The sequence below is a fragment of the Vombatus ursinus genome, unplaced genomic scaffold (assembly GCF_900497805.2).
Source record: "Vombatus ursinus unplaced genomic scaffold, bare-nosed wombat genome assembly UNPS02014818.1, whole genome shotgun sequence".
In the NCBI taxonomy this organism is placed as follows: Eukaryota; Metazoa; Chordata; class Mammalia; order Diprotodontia; family Vombatidae; genus Vombatus; species Vombatus ursinus.
This window is the reverse complement of record NW_020954596.1, coordinates 72,735,044-72,753,225: the sequence shown is the minus strand read 5'-3', so window position 1 is coordinate 72,753,225 and position 18,182 is coordinate 72,735,044.

Here is an 18,182-nt window from a genome sequence, read left to right as displayed (position 1 = left end):
GATAGATAGATAGATAGATAGATAGATAGATAGATAGATAGATAGATTGATACTACCTGGGTCAGCCATTTAGAAATAATTGAATTCAGGGAAAATTCATGCACTCCACAAGTGATTGTTTAAAGCCAGGACAAATCTCCCTTTTGATGGCTCAAATTGGGACTGTGTCTCACAAATTCTGAATTAGCCCATTAAAGAGAAACATTTGGTAGCAAGCCTCAGTCAATATAACTTCCCTTTCTACCATAAGTCCTGGATCTTGGTTCAGTTTCTGACCTGATTGATTTGCTAATGACCTTGCCTATTAATCATCCATTTCTGGGCTGCATTATGTGACTAGAATTTGTTTTCAACTGTGATATGTGTCTTGAGCATGCCTGTTTGTCTGATTTAGTAATTAGTCCTCTCCTATATGCCTTGCGTTATATCCTTAGTCCAATCTTATTGAAATTTTCAGGTATCAGCTCCTAGGTCACCTGTCATATCTTTGTCCAGTAGTCCTGCTACCAGTAATCAGCCCTGGCATTTGTACCTTGGACCTAACCACCAACCTTATTCTTGAAAATCCATTTACCTCTATACCTTCTGACCCAGCCTGGATTGCTCCCACCCCTCCTGGCTTCCACCCAAATGATGAAGGCTCTTAGGGAATTCTTTTTAAAATTCCGTCTAAACCTAGCATATCTTAAGTAGAGGAAGGTCAAGAAAGAACAGGAAAATGCTGTGGAGACCAGATCATATTTCACCCTGATGTTTTTCCTGCTTTGTTCATATAAGACATTCTGTTAGCAGCACAGAGATACTGAGAATTCTTGAGTCATGAATTCTGGGGTCGAAGCCAGTGACAAGACTAGAGATTACCTGGGAGTATAACTGGCATCTGACGTTTTGTGACATCACGTCATGTTTTTCCATCCCTAAATTGCTTAGCAAATATTTTACAACCCTAAATATAAATCATTACTCATTACACTCTGCTGTAATTTTTCACTTGTCTTGGAATCTAAATTACTAAGAAAGTTATTAACCAAGCATGGATTTTTTTTGTTACATCCTGTGTCTTCTTGTTTAGACAGAATGTTAGTGTTCTTTTTGAATTTTCACAGAATTGTTCCATCACTGACAAAACTCAGTCGACGTGTTTTATATACGAGGGACCTTAAAACCATTCTTCACAATATAAATAACTTTGGAGCAGAAAAACTGCTAATAAATGTGTTCTAATTTATAATTTATATAATAACAGGTTCTGACAAGTTTTAAATGAGAAATTATTGAAAATGAGATATGAAAACTGAAATAAAAACCTGAGCTGCTTTAGTTATTAAAGTTATACTGTGATAGCATTTCTGCAGTGGGGGAGGGAAGTCTAACTATGTAATGGGAGATCTTATTATGTTAAGAAAAAATTATTATCACATCTTTTTTTTCTCTCTTGGTAACCTCATCAGTTCATCAGTTTAATCATCATATCCAAGTAAGTGACTCCTACATCTGCATATCCAGCTCTAATCTTTTGATTGAGCTTCAGTCTCATACCACCAATTGTCAATAGACATTTCAAAATGGATGTGCTAAAGAAATCACCAATTCAACAGAATTGGAACTTGTTACCTTCCTCTTTTCCAACACTCTTCCAGACTTCCTCACATATACAATTAGTTATCAGATACAGCTATTTCTAGTTCCACAGTGTCTCAAACATCTGATCCCTTCTCTACTCACACAATTACTGCCTTAATTCAAACCTCTATAGTACCTCTGGGTTAGATTATTGCATTGACTTAATAATTGATCTCCCTGCCTAGCTTCTCCCTACTCCAATTCATTCTGCACACTGTGGCCAAAATTATTTTTCTTAAGTATAGATCTGATCATGTCACTCTCTACTCAGTAAAGTAGTAGCCAGGTGGCACAGTGCATAGAGCATTGGGCTCATCTTCCTAAGTTCAAATCTAGCCTCAAACTCTTTCTTGCTATCTGTGTGACCCTGGACAAGTCACTTAATATTGTTTGCCTCAGTTTCCTCATCTGTAAAATGAACTGGAGAAAGAAATGGCAAACCATTCTGGTATCTTTGCCATGAAAGCCCCAAACAAGGTCACAGAGAGTCATACATAACTGAAATGATTCAACAACTACTCAACAAACTCCAAAGTCTCCCTATTGCTTCTAGGATAGAATATGAAACTCCTTATTTTAGCTTTTCAAGTTTTTCACAATCTTGCCTGAACCTACTTTTTCAGCTTCATTGTGCACTACTCCCCCTTAATACTCTCTGATCCAGTCACACTGAGATTTTTTAGCTTGTTCCTCCTATGTGGTAGGACAATGTCCATTTCATATTTCTGTACCTTTGTGCTGGCTATCCCATGGGCCTGGAATATACCCCCTCCTCACTCTGATTCACACAATCCATCACTTGCTTCAAGGTTTAGTTCAAATACTACCTTCTCTAAGAAGACATTCATGCTATGGCAGCTGCTAATGCCCTCCCTCTCTAACTAATTTGTATTATATTCCTCATACTTGTTTACTTGTTCTCTTTCCCATTAGAATGGGAGCTCCTTGAAATTGTGGATTGCATCATTCTTTGTATTGATATCTCCAGCACCTAACACATTGTCTGGCACATAATAGATGCTTAAGAAATGCTCATCAATACCTTAAAACATTGTACAGCTGCTGATATTATAGTACTAAAACTTTACTACCGATCCAAATTGTTTGGTATGGGTTCTAGTTGTATAGCTTAGTGCAAAGTGTGTCTAGCACTCATAAATTTCTAACAAGTGTTAATAATAAAGAAAATTATATATCAAGTGGCAACAAAACAAAATCAGAAAACTAGCCTAGAGGAGAATCAGAGTAGATGATTTGAGTCTTATTTTCAATGCCTAAGGTAGGAGATAGAAGAAAAGTAGGGAAGAATAGAAGAAAAGGAAGAGAAAGGACAGAAGTGATTTGGTTTAAGAAGAAAATTACAGGGCAGTTGTGGAAACCTGAGGTTATTAAGCATCAAGGCAATTAGGTGGCACAGTGGTTAGAATCCTGGGGCTGGAATCAAGAAAACCTAGTTTAAATATGGTTTCAGACACTTAGCTGTATCAACCTGGATAAGTCATTTCACCTCTGTCTGCCTCAATTTTCTCAATGGAAATGGGGAAAATACTAGCACCTACCTCACAGGATGACTGTTGAGGATCAAATAAATATTTGTAAAAGTGCTTAGAATGTCTGGTATATAAAAGGTACTTAATGAATGCTTGTTCCTTTCCCCTTTTGCTAATTTACTGCCTGATTTCTTGTTCCTTTCCCTACCTCTTACTTCTCTGGAGATAGACACATAGACAAGCTCCAAAATGCCTGAGGAATTTTTGCCAGTTTTAAGTTGCTACATCTGTGAGGCTTCACTTTACAGTATAGATTTTTTTAATGGAACATTATCCATAAAGTTAATTTGTGTGTGTTAAATTTGACTCTTCATGAAGTTCAAATATTCTAAGTGCCTGGAGAATTCACTTAATTCTCTGGAAATAAAATAAGTGATTTCTAGCAACCTTAGATACTGGTACAGTCCAGTCATAGTCACACTTAGGCTAAAGAATTTCAGGGAGATAAGGGTGATTTGGGAAGGGCAGAGGTGTGCATATGCTCTATGATAGGCTAAAGCATTGCAAATAGAACTCAGTTTTGAAGTGTGCTCCTGAGTCTAGTTAAGACTCAAATCTGCCCTATTTTTCCAAGGTCCCGTGGACATGTAAGGAAAATACAGGTTGGATGTCCTAGACCAATTTGAGACTCAGTACCAAACAGATCCTCACCAGTCAGAGCAGACCAGAACTTGCCTAGTCTGTGGGTTAAATGGAGTCGGACAGTTTTTACCACAGGCTTCCATAAACTCTGAGAATTTTAACATCAGTATATCAATGTATTCAGGATCTGTGTATTTCCTCTGCCCATGCAGATTCCAACACATCCATACCTTCTTATGTTGTATGATTCTTGTCCATGTCTTTGTGTAAACACTCCATAGAATATTTAACAATATTTATACTCATCAAGTCAACAAGCATTTATTACCTTCTATTTATGAAGCACTGTGCTAAGTCCTAGAGATACAATGAAAGACAAAAACAAGTCCCTACCTTCAAGGAGCTCACAGCATAACAGGGGAGAAACAACATGCAAACACCCATGTGTGAACAAGATATATACAAGATAAAATGGAAGTGTTCTCAGAGGAAAAGCACTAGTATTAAAGAGTATCAGGAAAAGCTTTCTGCAGAAGATAGGATTTTCCAGAGACTTGAAGGAAGGCAGGGAGGCCAGAAGGTAGAGATGAGAAAGAAGTGTGTTCCAGGCATAGGGGACAACCAAAGAAAATGCTCAGCGTTAGAACATGGATTATCTTGTATGAAGAAATGTCTAGGAAGCCAGTGTCATGGGACTGGAAAGGTATAAGAAAGCTCAAAGGGTAGGAAGGATACTGGTTTTGGAGGGCTTTCATGGCAAAGAGATTTTGTATTTGCTTATAGAGGTATTAAGGATCCACTGAAGTTAATTGAATGGGGAGGGGAGGCAGGGCTGTGTGACATGGTTATTGTCTTCTTTTACTTCTTTAATATTTGGCATCTATCATTGCAGCTTTCAGGGTGTCCCTATGCATCCTCTGGCTTGTCACATTGCCAAATTCTTTTCTATATGTACATGTCTTTGATGATGTCTCATATACCCAATCTTATACACAAGTCATCACTGATAATATGCTACATCCTTCCTTCACCTATCCCATAGAATTTCAGCATATTTTTGGACCAAACTTGTAATTTAATTGAAACTGTCTTCCTTGATAGTCCTCAAATGAGACACTCCACCTCCAGACTCTGAGTATTTCTAGACTCTAGGCATTTCTACTGGCTGACCCCCATGCCTCAAGTTCTCTACCTCCTGCCATTCTTAGCATCCTTCAAGTACCAGTTACAATCCTACCTTGTACACAATGTCTATCCTGATCCCCCTTAGTTCTAGTGTCTTCTGTTGGTGGATTATCTCCAATTTACCCTATATGTAGCTTGTCTGGACAAGCTCTTTACCCTATATTTATGATTATTTGCGTGTTATCTCTCCCATTAGATTGTGAAATCTTTGAAAATAGAGACTGCCTTTTACTTTTCTTTGTACTCCCAGTGCTTAGCACAATGCCTGACATATAGTAGACCCTTAAAAAATGTTTATTGTCTTACTATAGGCACCTTCTGGTGAGGAACTTCTTTTACCAGTGCAATCAGTAGTACCTTATCTGCACTTATACAAACTTAATCAATTGCCTGAAGACACTGAGAAATTAAATGACAGTTAGTATATGTCAAAGGTAGTATGTGAACCCGTGGCTTTTGGACTCTGAGGATAGTACTTTGTCCATTAACTTTGCTATGCTACCTTCAATATGTTATGATTTCATTAATGTGGTAATAGATTTTTCAAATGTTGAATTTTGATTTCTCATCTCTAAGGATAATAACATTCTTTCAGAATGACAGTGGGACTACCATAAACTCTGTGCCCTTTTCTATAAAGGGAGGGAGTTGGATGACATAATCTCTCTGGCCTCTTCCAGCTCCAGTATGCTAGTTCTGAGTTTTTTGTGTAATTTTATGAACAAAAAAATGACTAGAACATTTTAGTTAATGAGTATTGTTAATATATTCATCACATGACAAAAACCTTGCCAAAAATGCATTCTATTCTTTCAAAGTGTTCTTCCTTCTACTATTAGTACTCCTAGAAATAACAGAGAAACCTTAAGAGAGAATTAGTAAGCACTATGCATAAAACAAAGCACAATTTAATACTTTTGGAAGTCAGCAAAGGTCATTCAGTTCCTTTAAGATTAATTTCTTTTTTAATACTCCAATTTCCCCAGATGCCATCTAATTGTTTCTCGAAATGACCACAAATATCATCTCTTAGCCAAATGGCATATTACACATCTGTCAAAACTACAATTCATTACTATGTAACTGTGTTTACAAAGCATATCCAAATCCTTTTGGATTGCTCTGGATACTTTCTCTCCATGTTTATTACTTTCTTTAATACTGTTTATTTCCTTTTTAGTCATTTGTATAAATGAGAATGCATTAGGATGAATAGTATATTTACCACAGCAGAGATTCTGCTTCAGTCTTAGAGGTTAATATTCTATTCTGTTCTTCACTTCTATATGAGAAGAAAAGCAAGGTTGAAGCAAGGTGCAAGTTGGAAAGACCTGACATAGAAGAATACTGGCCAAAGAATTAGGATCTCCCAGTTTGGGTCATTCCTCTGACACTAATTTATTGAGATTACTTGGGATATTCTTTTCCTCACTTTGAGCCTCAGTCTTAGGTAAGTTAAGTGTCAGATAAGGTGACTTTAAGGTCCCTTATATCTTCATTTCTATGACTCCATAACTACCTTAACTAACATCAATGTAATACTTAAAGTGCTATCCTATCAATAATGAAGTCTATGCAAATTTATGACTCTTTTATCTATTTTGAGGGATTCCTACATAGACTAAAGATTAAGATACAACCCTAGATAGTTGGATTAAGGCTGCTATGTTATTATTCAAGTACTTATCTAATCCTCACAAGATATATACTAATATTATTATAGGAGCTCAAGACAATGGTTTTTCACTCTATACTTTAGTGAAATATCTCTGTGGCTCCTTGAAAAAAAATGAGGTTGTAATGGTTATCTTTCATTATCTCCAACCTCTATAACCCAATTCATTTCTGGGTCATAAAAACAAACCAGAAGGGTTCTCTAACCTCAAAAAGCTTGAAAAACCTGCTATACAATTAGACAAGATGTAGGTACTATACCATAGGGGAAATGAAATATAGATGATTTTTTTTCAATAGATATCACCAGATTCATTAAAAAATTATTAAATATCTACTAAGTCCTATGTATAGCAACAGTCATTGAAAACATTATGTTAACTAAGAAAATGACCTTATCTATAAAAAGCTTTTAGTATGATAGAAAGCATGAAAGAACACATATGTGTATTCATATGTAATATGTCCACATATGTATATATAACTATATATACACACATATATGTATGCATGTATTTTGATATAAATTAAAATATGTTAAGTACATGACTGATGAATAAAATACTAGGAGATCTAATGAAGGAGAGGTCAATTCCAATTGGGGAATCACACCAAATTTCATAGAAGAATTGGTATGCTGATACTTAAAGGATGGATTGGGGACATGAAGAAAGAGGAAGGAAAGGGACATTCCAAATGTAAGGTACCAGGATAAGCAAAAGTTCAAGTATGAATGTGGGGAACATCTAAAGTCTATTTTGGCTTCAGTGTAGGGTACATATATAATATATAGATATGTAAAGTATATGCAAAGAGTCTGCATGTTATATAGTATCAGAATGAATGAGACAATAGGTCAGTTATTGAGGATCAATTACACAGTAAGTAAAATACTCCCAAGATAGAAGTTACTATTTAGTAAAGTCTTGGCTTTGGAGCATTAATTCTAATTTCTTGAAAGAGTTAATGCAGTTCCTCAAAATATTTTGACTTACTCCCAGAGAACAATTTTTACTCTATCTGTGACTTATCTAAAGTTCTGAAAGAGCTAAATATTTTTTTAAATTCAGTTTTTAATAGTTCTTATAGATGAAAAAGTCCTACCTACATGTTCATTACAATACTAATATTTAAACATATCACATATTAATTGTTCTTTTTTTTGCTTTAGGTCCCTTAAGAGATGAAATATCATGTCCAATAAAGAAATAGATTCAGAAATAGAAATAGGAAAAGAAAAGGTTTACCTTATGGCAAACCAGGAAGACATCGATGACAAAGCACTTGAGCCAAATTTATTTCAAAATCTCATAAAAGAGAAAACAGTGGGGAAAAATACACTGTACAATATAATCAGGGAACAATTGGAGATGGTGAGACATATTGTATTTTCCCCCTAGAGTAATTATCAAAAAGATTTGAAAGTAAAATAAGAATTCTGAATGTAAACCATTGGCTTAATACTGTGATTTTAATCTGAGAGATTCAGTAATTTGGTCTGAATCAATTTTAGTGGAAATGAATGTAGCATCTGGTTGCATTTATACTGATTTGCCCTTAATGAATGTGACCAGCTGATGAGTATCAAGAAATACATCTATTGCCCTGATTCATTCAGATAGAGGTTTTCTATATTGTGATTTTTTTTCCCAACTATATTTAGTTACTAGAGAACTTTAAAAAATTCATCAGTGAAATGATAACTTTAACTCTTTTATTTCCAAAACAATCTCCATTCTCATAATCTTTAAAGAAAATATTAGCTCTTTAACATACATTTTATCCTGGAGATGGTAGAGAAAAAGTTACATTAAATTACCATGTGAGAGTTTTTTCTTAACTTTTCCCTCCTTCTTACCAATTTTTAATATATGTATGCAAATCTCTATTACTTTTAAATTTCTATAAACTATTAATTATTGAAGCAGCTTAGACTGTGATATTCAGTTGGAATGAACAGACCATAGAACTGGACCATCTACAGCTATGTGACATAGTAGCATATATAACTCTACTCAGGAAGACCTGAATTCAAATCCTGCTTCACTTATTTATTTGCTGTTGACCCTGGGCAAGTCACTTTACTTCTCTAATCCTGAGTTTCCTCATCTGTAAAGTGAGAATAATAGTAACACCTGCCTCACAGGGTTATTATGAGAATTAAATGAGATGATATATCTAAAGTGTTTAACAAACCCTAAAACACAATGCAAATTCTAACTATTATTGTTATATATTTTGCATGGGCACTGTGGATGGTCAATGAATTGGGCCCAGATTTTATTATAGTAGGAGAACAAAGTGGATTGCATCCAATACTTTTAATGATGTAAATTTTCTCCTTTATCAGAAGCCCATCTGTTTAATATAAATATTCTTTCAGTGATACTATATGGATGCAAGTAATGGAATACTAGAGAACTAAAATTGTCAATTGCCCAAAGTCAATGAAGAAGTACATTGTGGGAATATGTAGGCTGCAACATATCACCAACCAGGAATTATGCAGAAGAAACTTTATAACAGATGTATAGCAGACTATGTCTAACATGCTAACATAAAGACAACAGACTAACAGACAGATATATTTCTAGAAAAAAGATGCAGACTAGTCATATAGCATGAGTTAAAGATAAATGATGAACAGCCTGTCTGTTATAGTCAAGAGACCTAGAAGAAGGACTCCAGCATTTTTGGACAACCCCTGTGGAGGATTTTTTGGGAGGAAATGGACATGAGTTGCATGGGATAAGGAGACGTGAATGAATTACTTCTTGTTCCATTGAAGAGAGTGTTCTCTTCAATGAACTCACAGATCTACTGTAATATTGATTGAAATTTTGATTATCTCGCCAGAGATGATCCACAACGATGAATGAAAATAATTTGTTTTCCATTTTGAAAAGTATTTTTGCTCATACATTTGACATCCTAGGAATTCATCTCTAAGTGCTGAAGCCACAATATGAAAATCTATCTCAGAGAGAACAAGAGACTTTCTGGCTTCTGCATCCAGTGTGGAACACACTCAAATTCTTCCTGAGATACGTTCTATACTCTGAATGCTGAATATGATCGCCTAAACAGATATTGAGCACCAGCCCCAACTACAGTGTTCTCTCTACTACATTTCATGGAGTAAGGTTTTAGTGTTTGGGCTTTGAATAACTTCCTAATAGTCTGCTTAAAAAGTAGAGAGACATAAATAGTAGAGAGACTTAAGAAAAAAGGAGAGAGAAACATCATCACAGACAATAATTAGTTTGAAGTGGGAACTACCTGACAGTAAATTGGAGAGCATCATTTCCAGTAATATGCCACAATTCATATAATCTGACAATCAATAGATCAAGTGCAGTTTATGTTTGAGAAACTCCATTGTGAAAAGGAAAATGTTTGTGGAACATTGCATTTATTATTTTCAAAATCTGATCTCAGAGGAACATAATATCCAGAGAAACATCATATTCAGAGAAATGCTAAAGGACTAAAAAGAAGGGTAAAAAGAGTGATCCAATGATGAGAAGATTCCTGTTCTGACAGCAAATACAGGTAAAAACACTGCAAAAAGATCAACTGGCAGCCTGACACCATCACTCCTAGGAATTACTTACCTAAAACTGAAATGTTCAGTCATGGAAAGCAATTGATAGATTGAAGATGTGTTCCTCACTAGAAAGCAAATCAGAAACTTCAGCCAATGAAGCAAGCACCTTTTACAAGAGCTTTTTATTTGTTTTTTTTCTTTCTTCTTTTTTCTTCTTTTATTCTCCATGTTTACGATGGAGTCTGAAATCGATTTATTTAATAAGATTTGGACGATTTGTTGTTCAGGATACCTGCTCAGTTGTTCCTGTTTGACTATTTGTTTTCTTTCTATCTCAGGAAACCAACCATGCATTGCAATTTTTTTTTAAACTTAGGAGATAACAAACTTTCCTTATCAAGCCATTATTAATCTTGGTTCAGCTTTATGTATTCCATGCATGCACAGAGATCAAGAAAGACTGACAGTTACAGTTACAAGGATAACTGTTCAATGATCCATTGACTGTTGACATTAAGTAAGGTGTTAACCTGGGAGATACACTTGTACCTAAGGTGTGAAATCATATAATAATATTGATTATGAGTAGATATACAGAGTTTGAAGATTTACAGATTGTTTTTACTATCCCATTTCTTCCTCATAGCAATCATAGGAGCCACATATCTAGAGCTGAGAGCGATGTTAAAGGTTATCTTGTCTAACATCCCTATTAAGGGAAGTTAGGTGGCCCAGTAGAGAGAGTGTAAGACCTGAAGAAAGAAAAACTTGACTTCAAATCAGAACTCAGACACTATCTGTGTGACCCCAAGCAAGTCACTTAAACCTTGTTTGCCTCAGTTTCCTCATCGGTAAAGTGGAGATAATAATAGCACCTATCTTTCAGGGTTGTTATGACTATCAAATTAGATAATAATTGTAAAGTGATTAGCACAGTGTCTGGCACATAGTATGCCCTACATAAATGTTAGCTTTTAGTATTATTTTATGACTGAGGACATGGAGATCCAGGGAGGTTAGTCGACTTGTCCAAAGTCATACAGGTAAAAGACATCAGAAGTAGGATTTAACCTCCAATCTTTTTACTATGTTTAACTGTACTATGCTGCCTTTCTGTGAGTTTGATGTTATCTAGTACATATTATTATCTTCATTTTATAAATTAAGGAAACCAATACTTAGAGAATTGGAGTGATTTACCCATGGTCTCACAGCAAGGATGCATAATTTATTACTTGACTTAGACAAGTTATTAAAAGTCTCAAGGGCTCAAGTTCCTCATCTATAAAAAAAAAGCTGACATAAATGACTTCTAATATCTTTTCGAGCTTGAAATCTAAATTTATGATCATGTAAGTGTCAAATGCAGGATTTGAACCCAGTTTCTGCTTCGTCCGAATTTATTACTCTTTCTATCATGCCATTGATTTGTATTAATGGCACATTTTTCAAATGTTATAATTCAAAGATGATATTATATTACTTAACTTAAGCTCTGGAATACTACCAACCTTCCTCAGTGAAATGCTCAGTAATGTAAAAGAGATTTGTTTGGACTATACACACTGAAAAAAAAACAGCTGCAAAATTAATTTTTACCTAGACTATGATATACAACGGGAGGTACAGCACATCAAATTATTCTATCAGTACGTATATAGTGAATAAGCACACACAGCAGAGAGCACTGAGCTATGTCCAGAATTGAATAGGAAGAAGGGGAAGCGATGAAGCTGGATTGCTTTGGGGAAACTGCACTGCATTTTCCATGCTTGCGATTTGCTTGCTGCTCCAGAAGCCCACTTTTTTTTTAATACAGGCTTTCTAGTGGTGGTGCTGTCTAACTATGAATCTCAGGACATCATGATCTAAGAACACCATGGGGATGATATAGCAGATGACTCAAATATCAATGGAAAAATGCCTGGTGGGCATAAGCAGTATTCAGTAAATTGCCAATGATGACTGGTACGTGAAAAGTGGCATTAAAGACATCATCAAGGACATATTAGTCCAGAGAAGGAAGCAGGCTAGTTATGGGGTGAAAATGAAAGAGAATATGGTTCATATTTACTTTGTAGATACAAAATATTGTTTTCTCCAATAGAATGGGATTTTTGTCTTTGGATTCCTAGCTCCCAGTAGAGTGTCTCACACAGAGTAGGCACTTAAAAATGCTTATAATTTATAACAGATAAACACCGTGAGTGCTGCACTGGCTGCTACAAAATATTAAAAGGATCAATGCATTGAATGGATCTTCCATGGAGGATTTATGGAAAATCATAGAGAAAAATTGCACAGAATGGTGAGGGGTGAAAAGGTTGGGATATGCACTGGAGGAGTCACTATGGAAAGATTACCCCCCCACAAAATACATTACAACTCTAATTAAAATGAAAATCATTCACACAATTTTTATGTTGTGGATTTCTCAGGTACCTAGCAATTTGAATTTCAAAATTAAAATTCCCAAGACAAATAATAATTTTGAGGAGACTTCCTGTCAAGGATCTGTGTTTTTTAGTAGTGTGGGAGCTCACATCACCCCACGCACACCATGAAGTATTGAGAGTTGTCTGAAGTTAAGAGAGGTCATGATTTGTCTATGGTCATATAGCTAGCAACTGTCAGTTTTGAACTCAGGAATTTGAATTCAATCTACTACTTTATCTTAGATGAGAAATGAGACATTATTTGGAAAGTAGAGAAACCTTACATATTTAAAATAATGGAGACAATATTTATGAAGGTTTTTAAACTTTGCCCTTTATCTATTAAATAGAAGGGAGCAAAAATCAACTTGAAAACTCAATAACTTCCCTCTTGTAGTTCATACGTAGTCTCCAAATATAGAATTCTTTCTATGATACTATATCAGTTTCTAATGTTATCTTTGAGTAGGAAATTAAAATTAATTGTATCCTATTTGTTTTTGAAACATATTTGTGAATGTTTGCATATATGTATGTATATACATATACATACATACACACACATATATATGTGTATATATACATGTATATATATATACATATATGTAAACTAATATGTGTTGTCTGTTTTGCCAAGATATTTTATTGGTCATAAAAGCCATCTTTGTTGAATGAGTCAGGAAATATACTTCTGAGATCCCTAGCAAATTTGTAGATGGGGATTTCCAGTTTTGCTTTATTTTTGACACTTAAGTCAGTTGGCTTGCTTTTCTTTCTTGACAAAATTATAAAATATGTGATTAAAGGGATGATTTTTGATCTTTCAGAAAAAGGAAGAGTGATCATTAAAAGGCAATGTGCTGTACAAAAAAACAGATTTTCTTTTTCGACAAGGCTGCTAACCTAAGAATTACAAGAGAATTTTGTAGATATTGTATGTGACCTTTTGCAAAGCATTTTTTTAAAAAAAAGTTTTGAGGCAATCAGTCTTTGCGGACAAGATGGAAATGTATGGACTGGATAATACTTGATTAGGCAAAGTAAAAACTAGTTGAATGACTAGAATCAAAGAGTCATGACTAAAACAGTTTAGAGTGATATCTCCACCAGAATGTTCCTAGGGTTCTCTCTTTGGTCTTGCGCACTTTGATCTTTTTGTTCATGATTTGGATGAAGATATGGCTGGCATTCTTATAAAATATATAGATTCTTGTTCAGGTATGTTGTGAATGAGGAGGCCTTTGAGATCCTTTCAACTCTCTGATTCTGACACTAAGCTACAGTAAAGTTTCTTAAAGATTCATTCCTTAAATTTTTTCCTTGAAAATGATTTCCTTGAGTCTTGTTGTCATTTTTTAAATTACCTAAAGCCTCTTAAATGGTTTTACTAACTTGATGGAGACTTAAAAACTTTCTTTACCTTTGTTCTAGTTCCACTGTAATGTTTTCTTTTTACTGCTAAGAACATAGAAGTTGAAATTTGATATAAGAATATTGTCATAGAATACATTTTGAATATTGGAAAGATTGAAAAAAATCAACCTCACTAGATTCCAGTGCAGACAGGATAAAAAAATAACAGTGATAGTAGACAATTTTTTTAGAGGAATTTTGAATGCTTGATACCTTTTAAAACAATCTTGAAGAAGAATCCAAAATATCTATAATCCTGGAATAATTTTCATTATTCTGAAGAATTTTTGCCCCTACAATATGTAGCTTAAAGGAAGAGAGGAATAATACAAACATTCTCCAAAATTTCCCTTTGGACTATTTCATAGGACTGTTCTTGTAGCTGGTTTACCTTTCTGATTACATCTTTCAAAGGTTATTATAAAACTAGTTTGTAACCCCTGAGTAAAGCTCAGATGAAGTTGAGAAGGCAGCTCATGAATGTGGAAGGTAGCAGGAGTTAGCCATAAAGGATTATTTTTTTTCAATGGAGTATCATGGAGTGATATAATTATTGATTGTTAGGATTGTAAAGGCTCTAAAAATCCATGTAGTCTAATTCCTTTGCATATGAGGAAAATTAGGCTAAATACAATTATGTACCCCAGTCATTCAGATATTAAATGTCAGAGCTGGATTATGAACCTAAGACTCAACTCCAAGTTGAACACTCTTTCTACTCAGTGGAAAATACATCACCCACAGATTAGAGCAGATTCCAAATGACTTCTTTATTTTAGTTATTATACCTAGTACCTGTGTAATCCTACTCTTCCCTATACTTATAGACTAGAAGACTCACAATACCATGTATTAAATGTTTTTAAGTGATCTAAAATAATGATTGCAAACCAGATGGTAATGCATCTTTTTAAAATGTTATTTTTACTAATAAATCCATATTCATTTCTGATGTTGACCAATCTGAGCATGTCAAAGGATTTGGTGGTGAGAACTTTCTTTTTCAGATCTTAACTGGTTGTGGTTGCTGAGAAGGAAGAGACATGGGAGGAGATGGGGCATATCCACACAAGTAGTTTCCTTGAACAGTAGGGCAGGAAGCAAGGCCAGTGGGAAAGGGTATGATGGTATTCCTGAGGATCTTGTGCACAGGGTCCTGGGGCTGTCTCTATCAAGGTCTTAGAGGAGGTGATGGTGGTAATTTGAGTTGCCTGGTATGAATTTCTTGGTTTGAGGTGTCTTTCCCTGAGGGTACTTTGCTGCTTCAAATAGGCTTGCTTACTTGCCTTCTGGGTAGCAACTGATTGATTTGGCTGATCCATTCTCTTTTGGGGTTGCTCTCCTGAATGATGGCCATGGGGACCAGATGAGAAGGAGAGATCTCAGGGATATTGTTATTTCCAGGGCTCTTGTACCCAATGATGATGGGTAAGAAGAAGTGGAAGATTTGAATATGAGAACCTAATCTTTATTCATGGAACTACTGTGTTTTGGCTTGATTGCAAATATAAAAACAAATAGGTTGCCTGGTGTTAGAAGGAGCCATAGCCAGGTTGGCTAAATTAAGTCTTTAAGGTATTTAGATTTATTCCATTCCTCCTTTGGTTACAGATACACACAGCATTTATGTTGTGCTTGTTAGTAAATGCCATTAAATACACTAAGAAATAAAAGGCAGACAGAACTTTTGCGTGGAGAGGGAAACTATGAGCCAAGGCTGATATAAATTCATCCACACCAAATCTTAGATTAATAGAATGAGTGCTGCCACCAATAAAAAGGGGTAGAGATACTGAAATCCATAGCAATCTTGGCATTGTCCCCATTGTGCCTTCTAGTGTTGGGGTAGAGCACATATCTGCTGGGGTAAAGTTTGATTAATAGCACTTGGTTCTTTCAGGGTTCAGCACTTGGTCAGTAGCATACCCTAGGCCAAGGTCAGTTATACTATTTGGGGGAAGGCTTGAGTCAAGGCAATAAGATAAATATTTGACTTTTTTTTTCATTTTTCAATTGTTTGTTGTAATATTATAACAACATAGCCAAAGGGTGAGGCACTAACCTGAAACTTTAGAATTCTAGTCCTTATGGTCTTCTACAAATACCATATACACTACAAGAAAATAGGCCAGTTTCAGTGAATTGCTTCTATTACTGTTTGACAATAAAACACAGGCAAGTATGCTTTCAAATTCTCTTGGAAACTCAGATCCTATTCTGGTGCCAACATTCTGCTTTTCCATTTGCTATCAATATTCTTTCTTATCTGACATCTTACTAAATCTAAAACATGTAGGCAAAACAAAAACATACAGTTTACTTAACAAGCTCTGGAGGCAACATTGAAATTGTCTAATCAGAGACTATTATCATTAAAATAATTCTATTTTCTGAGGCAACAATTGCACTTTAAGTTAGAAGAAACATCATGGTTCATTTACTTAGGATTTATAATCCAAGGACACTTCTGGTATGTATGATGCCACATGTGAAAAATGCATACTGCTTAATGGCCATTGGCCTCAATGAATTCATCTTAAAATGCATATTGGCCTGGAGGCAGCTAGGTGACTAAATGGATAGAGTGCTGGGCCTGGAGTAAGGAAGACCTGGAGTTAAAATCCAGCCTCAGACACTAACTAGCTATGTGATTTTGGCAAGTCACTTAAACACTGTCTGCCTAATCCACTGTAGAAGTAAATAGCAAACCACTCCAGTATCTTTGCCGAGAAAACCCCATATGGGTCACAAAGAGTTGGGCATGAGTGAATGACTGAACAATAAAATATCGGCCTAGTTGATCTTGAATTCACTTCTAGTTCTAAAATCCTAGGCTGCATGTATGCACCATCTTTTAGTGTCTAATAAATGCTTTAGTGTTTAGATATCATTGAAGAACTGAATAGGAAAAATCAATTCCAGGTGTGATTACAAAAGGAGAAGATGGTTATTTTATGAACCAGATAAAGTGGATTTTTTTTACACTTTTACAGAAGCCAGATGGGAAAAGTTAATAAGGTGATTTAATAAGGATCTTTTTGGGAATTCAAAGAAATGCTGAGAAGGTTAGCATTGAAAGAGAGATGAATTCAGTTATTTTATTGGAAAATTCAGGCAAATCTAATGAAATAATTTGATAGGACATCATGACTAACAAAAGCAGAAGAACATTTCCTACAAAAGTTCTTAAGTGGAAGTCTGTGAGTTTTTGTTTCTGTTTTTTGTTTTTTTTTTTTACAAAATTTGATGCCAGTATTTCAATGAATAATTTCCTTTATAATCTTATATATTTTATTTTATGCATTTAAAAATATTCTGAAAAAGTATCCATAGGCTTTACCAGATTATCAAAGGGGTCCATTGCACACACATATACACATATATACACACAAAATATCAAGAACCCTTAATTAAATGAAAAAAATGCATAGCAGGTTGAAGGCACAGATTGTGTTCATTAATTCCAAATCCTGTACCTCCCTCTTTTCCCTCTTCCCTCCCAGTATTTAGCAAAGTATTCTAACACTAAATGTCTCAACAGATTAGGCTTAGGGTATGACAGAGAAGATTGAAAGAACCAAGTTTGTAATAACTGTGCCCTTAGAAGGTTAGTTATGAAACAAATGAGTAGCTTGTGCATATGTCCCCACTTAGAGAGAGAAAACTCTTAACAGTGGGCTGTTGGGTTCTAATGAAGCCCTGTCCTAGGAAAAGTTAATATCTCCTGTGTAGCTCCCAGAATTGGCCTACACCTTCCTGTCATCAACAAAGGAACAGAAGAAAACACACTAGACAGGGTCAGTCACAGGTGTTATTAGAAATACAGATTTTTTTTAAACAGAATAAAATAACATGCCTAGAATTAGGTGCCAGTTACATATAGCTGAAGTAAGGTAGGCTAAGGGGTAAGAACCACCAATTCCTCCATATTTTCTGAAACATATCTATTACTGCTGTTGCTGTTTTCCCCACCAGCCACCAGAGCAGACACTGATGTTTAAAAACAGGCAAACAAAACAAATAACAATTAATTAGAACCCCAACTTGCCTTATTTCTAGTGGCTTGACACTTTAGCACTCACTTTTCCAGTCTCTCCAGAGGCAAGAGTTGAAGAGGGTGACTGCTGATAGTCTCACTAAGGTAGCAGTACTTCTCCATTTGGTTGGGAGGAA